The sequence below is a fragment of the Oryctolagus cuniculus genome, chromosome 3 (assembly GCF_051225735.1).
Source record: "Oryctolagus cuniculus isolate XC-2025 breed Fujian yellow rabbit chromosome 3, ASM5122573v1, whole genome shotgun sequence".
Lineage (NCBI taxonomy): Eukaryota > Metazoa > Chordata > Mammalia > Lagomorpha > Leporidae > Oryctolagus > Oryctolagus cuniculus.
The window spans coordinates 58,705,577-58,721,321 of record NC_142869.1 but is presented as its reverse complement, the minus strand read 5'-3'; positions in this window follow the sequence as shown (position 1 = coordinate 58,721,321).

Here is a 15,745-nt window from a genome sequence, read left to right as displayed (position 1 = left end):
CCTGGGAAAGCAGTGGAGGATGGCTCAATTCCTTGGGCACCTGCACCCGTGTGGGAGACCTGGAGGAAGCTCCTGGCTCCTGGCTTTGGATCCTCGCAGCTATGGCTGATGTAGCCATCTGGGGAGTGAACCAGCGGATGGAAGATCTCTCTGTCTCTACCTTTCTCTCTGTAACTGACTCAAATAAATAAATCTTAAAAAAATAAAAATAAAAAGTTTTGGCGGGGATTCTGGAAGAAATGTTGACCTGCCCATGTTCCTCACCTTCCAAATGAGAAGATGGTGCTAGTGGACGAACCAAAAAAAACTATAGTTACTGCTCTTTTTCTGAGAATTTGTACAAATAGACTCTGGCTGAGTAGGTCTGGGGTCCAAATTTTTGCATTTCTAGAGGCTTCCATATGAGATTATTGGTGCTGGTCCGTGAACTGCCTTTTATAATAGTAGGGCTTATTGTATGTTTTGCAGGTGCTTCAAAGGAAAATTTTGTCAAGCAGGAAAAGGGCTTTAATATCCAAATGGATGCTGTCTTAGTGATCCCTCTTCAAGAAATTTTCACTGTAACCCAAAGTTCAAAATGAACCGAATAAGCACACATAAAGGAAGACCCCCAGAGGATTCACTAAGTCAACATGGAGATGTACAGTGGTCCAAAGAAGGCTGTGTGGCAGTGTGATGAGCTAAGAGTTGCTTTGCTGTTAATGATAGCCAGTATCAAGTCTTCAGAATATGGCAACTGGACACTGATATAATTCAGTCAAAATGTTCTAGGTCAACCAGTCAACCACCAGAATAAGACCTGAAAGGAAATAATTAGCTCTAGAAATGCTGCAACAATCATATAGCTCTAAGATGTAAAATTTGTTTGCAGTCATTATTGTAGATTAAAGAGTTTACCATTCCTTCTGGGAAGTTATTACCGATTAAAAGCTGCCACTGCAGTGCCAGCATCCCATATGGGTGCCAGTTCGAGTCCTAGCTGCTCCACTTCCAATCCAGCTCTCTGCTATGGCCTGGAAAGGCAGTAGAAGATGGCCCCAGTGCTTAGGCCCTTGCACCCGCGTGGGAGACCTGAAGGAAGCTCCTGGCTCCTGGCTTCGGATCAGCACAGTGTGCAGGCCACAGCGCGCCAGCCACAGCGGCCGTTGGAGGGTGAACCAACGGCAAAGGAAGACCTTTCTCTCTGTCTCTCTCTCTCACTATCCACTCTGCCTGTCAAAAATAAATAAATAAAATAAAGATTTATTTGAAAGACAGATAGAGGGAAAGATAGAGAGCTTCCAACTGCTGGTTCACTCTCCAGATGGCTGCAATGGCTGGGGTTGGGCCAGGTTGAAGCTAGGAGCCTGTGTCTCCCATATGTGTGGTAGGGACCCAAGTACTTGAACTATCATCTGCTGCTTTCCCAGGCTCAGCAGGGAGCTGGATCAAAAGTCGAGCAGCCAGAACTCAAATCGGAATTCATATGGGACGTTGGTTTTGCAGGCAACAGCTTAACCTGTGGTACCACAAGGCTGCCCTCTCTTAAGAGGTTTTTAAAAGATATTTTAAAAGTATATATTTGAGGAGCCAGCGCCATGGCTCCCTAGGTTAATTCTCCGCATGTGGCGCCGGAATCCCATATGGGTGCCGGATTCTAGTCCTGGTTGCTCCTCTTCCAGTCTAGCTCTCTGCTGTGGCCCGGGAGGGCAGAAGAGGATGGCCCAAGTGCTTGGGCCCCTGCACCCACATGAGAGACCAGGAGGAGCACCTGGCTCCTGGCTTCGGATCAGCACAGCGCCAGCCATAGCGGCCATTTGGGGAGTGAACCAACAGAAGGAAGACCTCTTTCTTTCTCTCTCTCTCTCTCTCTCTCTCTCTCTCTCTCTCTCTCACTGTCTATAACTACCTGTCAAATAATAAAAAAAAAAAGTATATATTTCAGAATGAGAGTGAAAGCAAGAGCAAAAGTGAGAACTATTCCCTCTGGTTCACTTCCTAAGGACCTGCCTCACCTGGGATTGGCCAGGGCAGAAGTCAGGAGGCAGGAATTTAATTCAATTCTCCCTTGTAGGTGACAGGAATCCAATTACTAGAGCCATCATGGCTGCTTCTTAAGATCTGAATGAGCAGAAAGCTATAGTCAGGAGCCAGAGCCAGAACTCAAATTCAGGTATTCAGATGTGTGATGCAAGGCTCTCTCAACCGCTAGGCTAGATGCCTTCTCTCCCTAGAGTTATTTACGTATCTTCACAATAATCCTCATAGGTAATTCCAAGCACTTTCTTCTCTTGCTCTCTTTGTTGAGGATCCCAGTGTTCCCCTGCTCTTCCACTGGGGTTCTCAGTTGGCCAAAGTTAGGCTGACACCATGTTGTATGGATAGAAAGAGTACTTCTCCTGTATCATCTGTTATTTCCTTGGCAGAAAAGCATTGCTTATAGCCCAGGTTTCTCACATGAATCTTTTGTGGCAGTATCTTTACTTATTTCTGCGTTTCAGTCCCACTTTCATGAGGTTGGCCATGGGAGAAAAGCACCTGAGACATTGTTGCTCTCCTTCCTGTCCCAGTTCTCTTTGAGAGCTGGTAAACTCTAATTCAAAGCTACCTTGACTGAAAGTATAGAAGCAAAAACTGGTCCTCTTCTATTTTGGGGTACAGAGTAGCATTTCAATGACAAGTACTGAGGCTTTATATTTTTACTATTTTCTAATCTGAAATCTCATCATAATTAGCTGAGTTCAACTAACATTTAATAAACAACTTTTGAGTATGAGGAACCAAGTTAATTTTTTCATGACTTTTTTTTCAATATTTTCTACTTTACTAATTATACTAGCATATGAGTCAAGTCATGTAAAATTCACGAGTGAATTCTTGTTTTGATGTGGTTTGTTAATACTTCATTGTTTGCTAAGAACCTGAAAGCTGAATAAAAATAATATCTCAATTTTGTTCAGTGTAATCCTAAATGGCTTCCATAGAGCCACCATTAATTATCTAGAAGAGTTTTTGTTTGATCCACTGTTCTTGCATTGTCTATAATGTGAAAGAGAAGTAAATGAAATGGCCCATAATTCCTCAGATTCTGGATACACATTCTGACAGAAATTATTTGTAGAAGGGCATAAGGGCATTGGAGGAAACTTAATCCCCATCAGAAATTTGTGTGGATTAAAGTATAAACTTGTAATGATCAATCATGATGAGGTAGCATTTTTTTTTCTCAAGCAGGCTTAACTTCACATGGGTTTTGGATTTTGTGGCCAACAGTCCATTTACCGTAATTCTTGCTTGATGGATTAGCTACATTATACTAAAGCTAGCTGTAAGCACATTGCTCTAAAATACTTCCTATAGTTTCCAGTATTAACAAAAGTAAAGTGGACATAGTAGGCGGTAGTTGGGAGAGTCAGTAACACCTTGAATTTGGGTCTTGGGTGAGAAAACATTTCTATGAAGGAAAATTTCTAACCACAGATAACTCACAGAAATATTTTCACAGTGTTTTGCTGTATTTTACTTAATGATCTTTCTGCTCTTTTCTTTCTTCTTTCCCTTCAAAAAGTTCCCTTGAGGCTTCAGATTGTGTAGAACAAGGTAGTTCTTTATGAGAGCTGGCTTATATACTTGAGTCTCTGCTGAGCTTTCTAAACCCCAAAGCCACTGTACAAGAGAATGTTGCTAAAAATATGCATAACTAGGCTGGTGCTGTGGTGTAGTAGGCTCCACCTGCGGCTCCAGCATCCCATATGGGTGCCAGTTCATGTCCTGACTGCTCCTCTTTTGGTCCAGCTCTCTGCTATGGCCTGGGAAAGCAGTAGAGGATGGCCCAAGTCCTTGGGCCTCTGCAACTACGTGAGAGACCTGGAAGAAGCTCCTGTCTCCTGGCTTCGGATCTGCACAGCTCTGGTCATTGCAGCCATTTAGGGAGTGATCCATCGGATGGAAGACCTTTCTCTCTGTCTCTCCCTCTTTCTGTCTGTAACTCTACATCTCAAATAAATAAATAAAATCTTTTAAAAATGCATAACTAAAGAAAGTAGAAGAATATCAGTGTTAGGAGGTCCAATCCAGAGCTAGATAAGACTTTTCTCAAGCACCAGCCCTAGCACTTTTTTCCTGTCTAATCATCTCCTTCCTGTGAAGAGGGAAGTAACAATAGCAGGTACCTCTTTGATTTATTGGGGAGATAAATAAAGTATAATAGCTAAAGTATATTTGATTAACTGCCCAGCATATGGAAGAGCTCAACAAATGTTAGATACTAGCCATAGATAACAATAATAGTAGTGTATCAGTAATAAAAACAACAATGAATTAAAATATCAAGATGATTAACTGTATTGACTATCTGAGTTGAATATGAAAGGAAATATAGTTGATTTTAACCCAACTTTATGGGAAATACAACAATAAATAACAAAACTGTATATTTTGCCCTGCAGAATCTATTTCACTGAGGAAATGCTCCATTTGAGGTACATTGTTCAGAGTTTCTCTCTTCCACTATTTAAAGAAAGTACTTATTCTTTGACACCACAGTCAGCCACTAATTTGGATAGCTGTCAACACTGAAATGCATTGGCCTAGATAAATTTTTTATTTTTTAAAGATTTATTTATTTGAAAGTCAAAGTTACACAGAGAGGAGAGTCAGAGAGAGGGAGAGAGGTCTTCCATTCGCTGGTTCACTCCCCAGTTGGCCACAAGGGCAGGAGCTGTGCTGATCCGAAACCAGGAGCCAGGAGCTTCTTCTGGGTCTCCATATGGGTGCAGGGGCCCAAGGACTTGGGCTATCTTCTACTGCTTTCCTAGGCCATAACAGAGAGCTGGATAGGAAGTGGAGCAGCCGGGACTCGAAGAGGCGCCCACGTGGGATGCTGGCACTGCAGGCGGCGGCGGCCACCACTAATTTATTTAAAGGATTTAAGTCTTCAGAAAAATGCTATCTTTGTTTTGGCTATTTGTAGTCTTTTGGGTATATTTTTTAAAGAGTATCTTGATACTCACTTTCACTCAGAATTATCTTCTTGTTTCTTTTCTGTGTTTCTCATTTTAAAAAATAAAGAACTGAATCAAGCTTTTTAAAACTGTATAGTATAGCAATTCTCAGACAGGCAAAGACTGGTATTAGACTATGTGTTGTGTGTGACACATATGGGTTTATTGTTTTTATTCACTTCTACACTTTTGTGTTAGGAAAAATATTCATTTGATATATAAATTATAGAAAACACAGTTTTTAAATCTGGGCTGATGAGAAAAACTATAACGTATTAAGCCAACTTATACTTACTGTGAATTCAGAATTAAATAATTTAATTGTTATCAACATAGGAACATTACAATTAAAGTACTCTATTCAGCGTGAAAAACAATTATTTACTTTTGCGAAGTTTTACTATTCAGAATTTTAGAATTCTAACTGATGTGTGATTAGTGAAGTGATTTTCAACTTCCTGTAGTTGCCAAAAACATGCTAAAGATGAATAAACATTCAACTGCTAGATGGTACAAAATCATTTGGATAACAAATTTTTAAAGTGTTGCTATGGAATAGCACCTTGTTGCTAGGGGGGAAAATGTCGAGGGTAGTTCAAAAGGATCAGGGAAATAGAATTAAAAGATGTTGATTTTGGAGCAAAAATTTTTGAAAGCCATACATATGAGGGATTCTCAAAAAGTCCAGAGAAAGTGTGTTATGAAAAAGTTGTGCATGGATCTGTTATGAAAAACACGGATTTCAACATTTTTCAGCAACATAAACTTATCGTCTAAATCCATTTTATATAAACATTTTGAAGTTCCTATGTAGATCTGGTCTGGAGATTACTCAGAGAGCAATGCTTAACCATGACTTGTATATACTAAAGACTAAGAATCAGGAAGTGTGGACATCATGTTTCATGACCTTGACAACTGAATACAGGAAAGAAAACGAAGAAGGACTTTAGAGAAGTGATGGGCACTGCCAACTTCCTGGTTTCTTGTTTAAACAAGGAAATTTTAGGTAACTCCAAACTGTTTTAGTACAATGCTAAAAAAAAAATCCCTTATGCAGCAGGTGCTTCTTCCCAACTCACCTATTTTTGTGGTTACTGGAACAAAACTTCATAACTGCTTCTCTAAAAATTAAGGGACTTCCATTGAGTGATCCACATCTGTAACAACCATGAAAAGATCTTCATCACATCTATGAAAAGGCCCTGCTTTGGCAGATATTGAATTGTTATAATCAATACTTGGCTTCCCCTCAAGAAGAAATGAGTGAATGGCTTTACCTACTTGAGCCATCTGCACAGATTACAAATGTATTTTTAAAAGTTCCAGATTGTGCCATACAAAGATTGTTATTTGAAGGATTATCTATTTCAGATTACTTTTTATATTTTTCCTTTCCTGAAATAGGAAAGTACCATCAAACTCCAATTCCACTTAGCAAAAATTTATTGTCTATTTTATGACACGTACTGTGCTTCTTTTCAGCAAACCCTGAGATTCTAACTTTGTCATAGCAAGTTTTCTCTACTCTTACTATCTTAATCCCTGCTCTCTTTTCACATGAATTAAGGATTTACTGCCTACAGGGAGTACATCTCTGTTTTATCAGGTGATGGTTATAAATGCAAATACGACCCTTTCAGCTCCTGACCTCCATTTTAAAAAGTCCTCCAATTATGCTCCATTGATTTTGAGCTAGAGTCAAATGCTTCCCTTTCTAGCGTCCCAGTCCTCATATCCTGAAATTCCTCAATACGCGGCTGTTCTTCAGCCACACTCGACCATGCTGCTCCGTGCGTATTTGTATTTGCTAGCTTCTGTTCTCTACTCCTGGGAGTCCTTTCCCTTTCCTCTACTGCTACACATCTGGCAAACAGCTCTTCCTCCCTGAAGCCCTCTGTGACCCGTCAGGCAGAGAAGATCATTGCTTTGTCTATGCCTCCAATTTATCCAGTACACACCTTTAAATGTGTATAACGGTGTGTGCCAACATCCTTGTTGAAACATAATTCGCATATTAAACAATTCACTCATTTAACATGTAGTGTTCAATGGTTTTTAATATATTCACAAAGTTTTGCAACCACCATCACAATCAATTTTAGAACATTTTTGTTGCCTCATAAAACTCATAGAACTCAATCCCAGTCACTCTTCCAATTCTCCCCAATCCACCCTCACTATACCCCTAGGTAGGCACTAATCTACTCTCTGTCTCTATAGATGGACCTATTCTGTGCATCTCATAAAAATGGAGCCATAGAATATGTGACCTTTTGTAACTGACCTTTCCACTTGGTGTCTTATTTTGAGGTTTTATTCGTGTTGTGTCACGCAACACTACTTTACTCCTTTAGATAGTCAAATGACAATATGTTATATGGATATACCCTGCGTTCGTTCACTCGTTCATCAGTATATGGATATTTGGATTCCTTCTATTTTTTCCCTGTTATAAATCATGTTGTTTTGAACTTTTATGTGAAAGTTTTTGTATAGGCATGTGAATATGCTTTCATTTCTCTTGTTATACACAAATATATTTGTTGGGTCATCTGGGGACACTCCAAAAAGTTCATGAAAAGCGGTTAAGAGTTAAGGGTTTTGGGTGCGCCAGCCGCAGCAGCCATTGGAGGGTGAACCAACGGCAAAGGAAGACCTTTCTCTCTGTCTCTCTCTCTCACTGTCCACTCTGCCTGTCAAAAAAAAAAAAAAAAAAAAAAAAAAAAGTACTCATTTTCCATGATTTTTTGAAGCTAACTTTTACAGGTATGTTAAACATCTTGAGGAACTACTGGGTTACTCTCCATAGTGGCTGCACTATTTCAGATTTCTGCCTGTAGTGTATGAAGGTTCCAATTTTTCCACATCTACCCAAACTTATAATTGTTTGTCTTTTAAAATTCTAACTATCCAGCTATTTTTTATTTGAATGTGGGCTTCTCTGAATGATGTTGGGCATCATTTCATGTGCTTATTAGTCATTTAAAGATCTTTGAAGAAATGTCTGTTTTGATCTTTCAACCATTTTTAAATGAGTGCTTGTCTTTCTCTTATTGAGAGATAGTTCAGGTACAAATCCCTCAGGTAGATGATTGCAAACATTTTCTCCTATTCTGTGGGTTGTTTTACCTCTTTCTTGGTGGTATACTTTGAAGCACAAAAGTATTTACTTTGGATTGAGCTTAATTAATTTTTATTGTGCTTAGTGTGCTTGTCTTATACAAAAAAATCATTGTCCAGTCAAGGTCTTAGTCATAAGAACATTGTAGTTCTAACTCTTACCTTTATGTCTTTTGTCCATTATGAGTTAATTTTTACATATAAAATGAGTTAAGGATCCCACCCCATTTATTTTTGCGTGGGATTGAACATACCTTTAACTTTTTATTTAAAATAATAAAATGCAATGAAATATTTGTGTATGTCTTCCCAATTACAATAATATAAATATATGACTTACCTAGCAGAGTGTTTTGCACATAGTAAGTGTTGAATAAACATTTGCTAAATGGGATTGACCTTTTTCTTTTTTGTTATTAAAACCAACAGGGGTCAGCATTGTTGCGTAGTGCGTTAAGCCACCACCTGCAACGTCGGCCTCCCATGTGGGCTCTGGTTCAAGATTCAACCACTCTGCTTCTAATCCAGCTCCCTGCTAATATACCTGGGAAAGCAGTGGGCCTCTGCACCCACGTGGGAGATCCAGATGAAGCTCTTGATTCCTGGCTTCAGTCTGGCCCAGCATTGGCCATTGTGGCCATTTGGGGAGTGAACAAGTGGATGGAAGATGTCTCTGTCTCTATGTGTAATTCTAACTTTCAAATAAATAAATAAAATTTTAAAAACCACAATAGAGTATTTTGAACAAAATAAGAAAATTTACTTAAATTTTAGGGAGGTCCTGTTATATTGTAAGAATATGTCCTCTTTAGAAACAGATGGATTTCAAGACCAGGTTGGGACCATAATCTATCTAGACAATTTTTTTTCACGATTAGAGGAACACAAGGTATATTACAGAGTGTTTAGTTTTTCTCTACACTTTTGGCTTTGGTGAGAAGGAATATAGTCCCCCAATATTAATTCCTCAATGCAGTCCTTTTTTCACTTGGTGTAGCAAGTTGTATTTTCCAAAGATGTGTCCAACGGTATCTCCTGTCCCACGTAGTCTAGATCTTTGCCATTCCCCAATAAAGAGAAGGAGTCTAGACCTCCTCTTGCAACTAGTTGAGCCTTTGTGACTGCTTTGCACAATAAAGTGGGGGGTGGGGAGGGAGATAACAATCTGTGATTCTCAAGGTTAGGATAGGAAGATTGCCGTAAACTTTTATCTGATTCTCTTGTGATACTCAATCTTGGAACCCAGCCACCAGACTGTCAGGAAGACCAAGAACTGGGATGAGGCTCACACGGAGAAGAACAGAAACTTCTAGCCTTTGGCCCTGGCTGAATGCCCAGCCAAGAGCACTAAATCACCAATCATGTGGATAAGTTGGCATCCACGTGGATTCCTCGCTGCTAGTCAAGCCATCCTAGGAGATACCAAGTGGGGTTGAGACAAACTGTCCCTGCTAAGCCCTGCCCAAAGCGCAGATTTGTGAAAACAAACAAGCAAACCATGATTATTGTTTCTATAAGCCATTAAGTTTTGGATATAGTTTACATATCTACAAGTAATAGTTAAAAAAGTTGGTGCCTGGAAGTGAGATACTGTTTTAACAAAACCCAGTCTGTGGCATTATCCTCCGCCCTAAGCTGTGGGAAGAAGCTGGAATAGCCTGGAGGAGACTGTGTGTGAAAGCAAAAGCATCTTGAGGACAGATTCGTGGAAGCCTCAAGGGCCTTGAGGAGGCTCTCGGAGAGACTGAAGGGGAAATGAGGAAAATGCTATTGGAAGCTGACAGGAAGAGAAACCTTGTTAGGTGATGGCATGGAGTTTGACAACATAATCACCTGCTAAACTCAGTGATCCAGGTAAAACCATTTCCAGGCAGAATATTCAAAATGCCACCTGATTTTTTTTCTTGTTCCTCTGATAAAACATGGGCAAGACAGAGGAGCTAAAAATAAACTTTAAAAGGGGCAGAGCTTGATAGCTTTGCAATAAAAACTTCCTCATAGCCAACTTTTTTAGAAACAACTAATAAGTAAATGTTTCTGGAAAAGATAAAATCTAGAGTAGGTCTAAGGAGTATTTTTGTTAATATCTCAGGAGAATTTGAGAACGTGGCTCCGAAAGCACTGCAAACACAGGGCTGGTCCTTTAAGAAAAGTCCTATCTGCTCGCTTTGATGCTGTGATATGATAGTGTGCAAGACCCATAAGTTTTTTTTCCCCAAATAAACTTTTTATTTAATGAATACAAATTTCATAAGTAAACTTTAGGAATGTAGTTATTCTCCCCACCATACCAGCACTTCCACCCCTCCTCCTTCTCCCTCTCCCCTTGCCAGTCCCATTCTCCATTAAGATTCCTTTTCAATTAACTTTGTACACAGAAGACCAACTCTATACTAAGTAAATATTTCAACAATTTGCACACACATGAACATACACACACACACAGAAGTGTTTGAGAACAAGTTTTACAGTTAACTCTCATTATACAACTCATTGAGGACAGAGGTCCTGTATAGGAAGTTAGTGCACAGTGACTCCTGTTAATTTAACAATTAACACTCTTATATATGACGTCAGTGACCACCCCAGGTTCTAAGTGTGTTCTTCCACAGCAATCTCATAATAAGCCAAGGGCTGACCTTGAAGAGCTTTGTGCATTTGGATTTATCTAATGGGGTTTGTTATCAATTGATCCATAAGAAATGCACAAAATTTTTTAATGAATTTTTCCACTTGGACTAAAATCAGAAAAAGCAATATAAAAATGAAGAAGTCTTTGGATATCTAAACTTTTAGAGTTAAGAATCAGGCCATTTTTCACTCGCACTACTTTTGTGTTGCATCAGGATTGCCTTGTTTGGGTGAAATATACTTTTTTTAAAATATTTGTTTATTTTTTACTTGAGAGTCAGAGTTACACAGAGAGAGGAAAGGCAGAGAGAGAGAGAAAGAGAGAGACAGAGAGTTCTCCCATCTGCTGGTTCACTCCCCAGTTGGCCACAATGGCTGATCCAAGGCCAGGAGACAGGAGCTTCTTCTGAGTCTCCCACGCAGATGCAGGTGCCCAAGCAGTTGGGCCATCTTCTACTGCTATCCCAGGCCATAGCAGGGAGCTGGATCGGAAGTGGAGCAGCCGGGACTAGAACTGACGCCCATATGGAATGCCGGTGCTTCAGGCCAGGGCTCTAACCCACTGTGCCACAGTGCCGGCCCCAAAATATACTCTTTATGACATAAATTTCTGTGTTTCATTCTGCAGAGGGCATTATTTCTAATATTACTAAGATTTAAAAAGCACGATGCTCTTCACAGTCCACTGCTTTATTAGGTTTCAAAGGTATCAAATCATCAGTCTGAATTTCAGTTTGAAAAACACTGGACTTGGTCTCTTAGGATGTAGTTCCTTCCTATCAACAATCCATCATTCATATTTATCCAACAGTTTTTGCTTCCCTGTTATCTATTTTCTGAGATTCTTTCTGCATTTCTTAAAATGTATCAAGCAGCATAACACATAATGATTCAGAACAGATGTATGTACGCTGCTTTTGTCAAAGATCAGGACAATGTTATACCTATTGCTTAACATACTTTTCTTGATATCCATGAATATTATATTATCTTACCAAATAGGGTAAAACTGAAAGATTAATGAAATACATTTAATCATAATCAGAACGAGGAAGTTACAGTTTTAGCTGACTATATGTTTTCGGAAAATAATGTAGGAAGAAACTATCTTATCAAATGTGGCTAGTAGAAACAGTAAATATTGGCAGATCCCTGTTTGAACAGTGATGGAGCATTGTTCTGTGTGTTTGCTATGATTCACTTCAGTGACGTTCGCTTGGAGGAGTTGAATTGCAGTCTAAATATATATGAGATCCTTCCCTCTATATATGGTAGCTTGGGATTGGAAGTCGATGTTGCAGTGGGTACATATTTGGGATTGTCCTAGCCCCTGAGTGAAGTACGTCTTTCCCTGTGCAGTGTGCATTTGCAGGGTCAACAGTAAATCACTATGTACCAGTTGAGCTGCACTCCTCATAAAACAATCTTACTATGGTAAGCCCAAAGACCTTAGCCCTGGTGATAATTTCCAGAGTGAAATGTTCACAAGATGAAATGGAAAAACATCAGCAGCTCATCTTTTTCTCTGTCCTTCTTGTTTATGAAATGTGAATGACCTGTCCTTGTTTTGTTTTCCAAGCTTCATAGGGACATATACAGAATTGGTCATTGTGGGTTAGCTGTTTTATGAAAGTTCTGTACAAATGGCTTTCAACAGTCTGAACAACCAGTTCCTTTTGCTGGATTCAAATTCAGTTACTGACAAAGAAGCAAACCAAATATGTTCAAATCCTTAACTCAAGGCCTAATGTTGAGTAATGGTGGAATCTCACTTTTTAGTCACTTGTCATTTGGTTAGTTCAGTTTTGTAGCATTTAGCACTCAAATCAGAAGATAAAAGACAAACACTAGAATCCCTTTTCTCAGGGCTGTGATGCAGAGCTAATTCTGCAACACCAAAGAAAGGCTGTTTTATGGACCCTTGTACTCCCTAAGTCTCAACTGTGGCCCTCATGTTTTGACTGCTATGTGAAAAAAAACCAGCAGTACAACAGGCAGCAACAAGCACATTTAGGATTGGGGTCTGGAGAAGTAGGAGTGGTACAAGTTGGATATGTTAAACCCTGGTATGTTTGCTCTCTTCAAAAAATACTTTTATTTGTAAGGGACACACACACACACACAGAGAAAGAGAGAGAGAGAGAGAGAGAGAGAGAGAGAGAGAGAATAGAATTCAAACATCACAAACTGTGTGTTAACCACTGTGCCAAAGGGTCATCTCCAACTCAGACAACTTTTGTAGAACCCTTGTTAAGAAGGACTTCCTGTAGAAAGAAAATCTCACTCCCCTTGTCTAAGGAAATTCTCAGGGAGGTGAAGGGACACCCTTTGTAAACTGGAAAGTTCATTAAAACCAGAACTTCCGATCACTGGATCAAAGTGAGGGAAGCTGGGGACTCCAGGAGAGGGATAGCTTCCCACATTGCTTTTCATGTCCCTTCATTTTCACATCAGTGGATAAAGATCTGTGTACTTACCTTAAGAATCAGCTGGTGAGACTGTGCCCAGTGTTTGCTTTGGGTACAGAAGCCCAAGGAATAGGATGGGAAAAGGAAGACTAATCTCTTGGAAAGTCAGTTGATCTGGTGAGTTTGATTGATACTATGACTCAAATAAAGTAGGTTTCTAATTCATTCATTGGGAATTAAATGTGTAGCTAGATTTTTATTTTTTTAAAATTGAGCTTGCTTACCATCTCCATTTGCATTTGATATAGCAAAATATAATTTTCAAAAAATTGAAAATGTGTGTCTTGCATTAACTTAACAAGTGTCAATGACTGAATTAATTACTGAAGAAGCTGTGGGAGATGCACATGATAAGAAGAAATATTATTATAATTAAAAAGTAATATCAGAATAAAATATGAAATTTAAATTTAAAATCTTAGATTTTGATCCTTTTTTCCCAGGAAGAAATTATTCATATTCCTACAGGGAAAATTTTATTTTAAATGTTATTGGAAAACTTTTATTTCACCCGTTGTAATTCTCTACAAATTAACATGGACTATTTTAGAGTCATAACATGCCATAATTAATAGAAAATATACATTGAAACAAAGGTATATATTCTGGGGGAGTTAACCTTTGGCCTATTTTCTGAATTGAGATTTTTTTTTATGTGCTGATGTAATTATTCACATTTTCTCTCAAAATAGGAGGTTCAGAACAAATCCTTCAGAGTTACAATCCAATAAGGCAGTACAACTATAATACCAATATTTATCTTATATAAAACTGCATACCAGGGGCCGGTGCTGTGGCAAAGCGGTTAAAGCCCCCATCAGCAGTGGCATCCCATATGGGCACCAGTTCGTGTCCTGGCTGCTTCACTTCCAATCCAGCTTTCTGCTGTGGCCTGGGAAAGCAGTAGAAGATGGTCCAAGTCCTTGGGCCCCTGTGCCCATGTGGAAGACCTGGAGGAAGCTCCTGGCTCCTGGTTTCGGGTCGGCACTGCTCCGGCCATTGCAGCCATGAGGGTAGTGGACCACTGGATGGAAGACCTCTCTCTCTGCCTCTCCTTCTTTCTCTGTGTAATTCTTCCTTTCAAATAAATAAATTTAAAAAAGCCTGCATACCAATGTTATTTTTAAATTTTAGAAGTTTGTTCAGAGTCTTAAAATAAAATATATATTCTTAATGGGTTTCAAATGCAAAATTTATTACAAAATTCAATTATAAAATATAATTTAAAAGATACCTTATAAAACACAATTTAAAAGAAAATAAAAAGCTTTGTAATGATACTTTATAAAACATAAATGGCAAACACTGTATCATCCTATTATAAATTAAAAATAAAAATTTTTGAAAAACAAAGTAGTAAATCAGATCATTAGAAATAACATTATTCTTTTTTAAAATTACAATTAAGAAAAATAAAATTTGTGAATGGATTTGTGGTAAAGTGGCAAGATTCTTATTATCAAATTGTTCCAGAAGCTATAAACTCTAACACCAATATGAAGATGATGGAGTATAAGTGACACTTTTTTCCTTTGTATATTGTTTTTTTGATCGATTTTTATTTATTTTTTGACAGGCAGAGTTAGACAGTGAGAGAGAGAGAGAGAGAAAGGTCTTCCTTCCGTTGGTTCACCCCCTCCCCCAAAGGTCTGCTACAGCCAGCGCGCTGCGCCGATCCGAAGCCAGGAGCCAGGCGCATCCTCTTGGTCTCCCATGCAGGTGCAGGGTCCAAGCACTTGGGCCATCCTCCACTGCACTCCCGGGCCACAGCAGAGAGCTGGACTGGAAGAGGAGCAACCGGGACAGAACCCGGCGCCCCGACTGGGACTAGAACCCGGAGTGCCAGTGCCGCAGGCGGAGGATTAGCCTAGTGAGCCGCAGCACCGGTCATTTCTGATCAATTTTTATTATATAAAAGAACAGATTTCATATATCAATTTTGAGTCCACAATCATACTTCCCATTCTTCCCTGTTTCCTTTCTTTCTTTTTCTTTTAAAAATCTCAAGATGTCAGATTATCTCACATACGTTATATTGGTTTTGTACTCTGTATACTAACTATCACAAATCAAAGAAAACATGGTATTTGGGCTCTGGCTTATTTCACTAAGTATAACTCAGGACAGCAGTTTTTAAAGTTCTCAAGTGTGCAGTGGCTCTCTGGGAATGTCTTAAGATGCAATGCTGAAAGAAGTAATTAATGCCAATTCCATCCCCTACTCCCTCAGTTCTGACTACTTCTAACTTTTTTTCTTAAGGCTGGTGTTTTGCAATTTGATTATGGATTACCTTGGTGTGTTGACTTGATTTCTTGGCTGAGATTCTTGGATCTGTGAATTTAGATTGTCACCAAATTTGGAAGTTTTATAGTCATTATTTCTTCAGGTTTTTTTTTTTTTTCAGTCCTCTTATTCATTCCTTTTGGGAGTCCAACTACATGCACGTACAGTTTTTGATATTCCACCCCCAGGTCTTTAAAATCCTATCTGTGCTTTATTTTAGTTATTTCTTTTTATACATCTTCAACTTTATAGTATTTT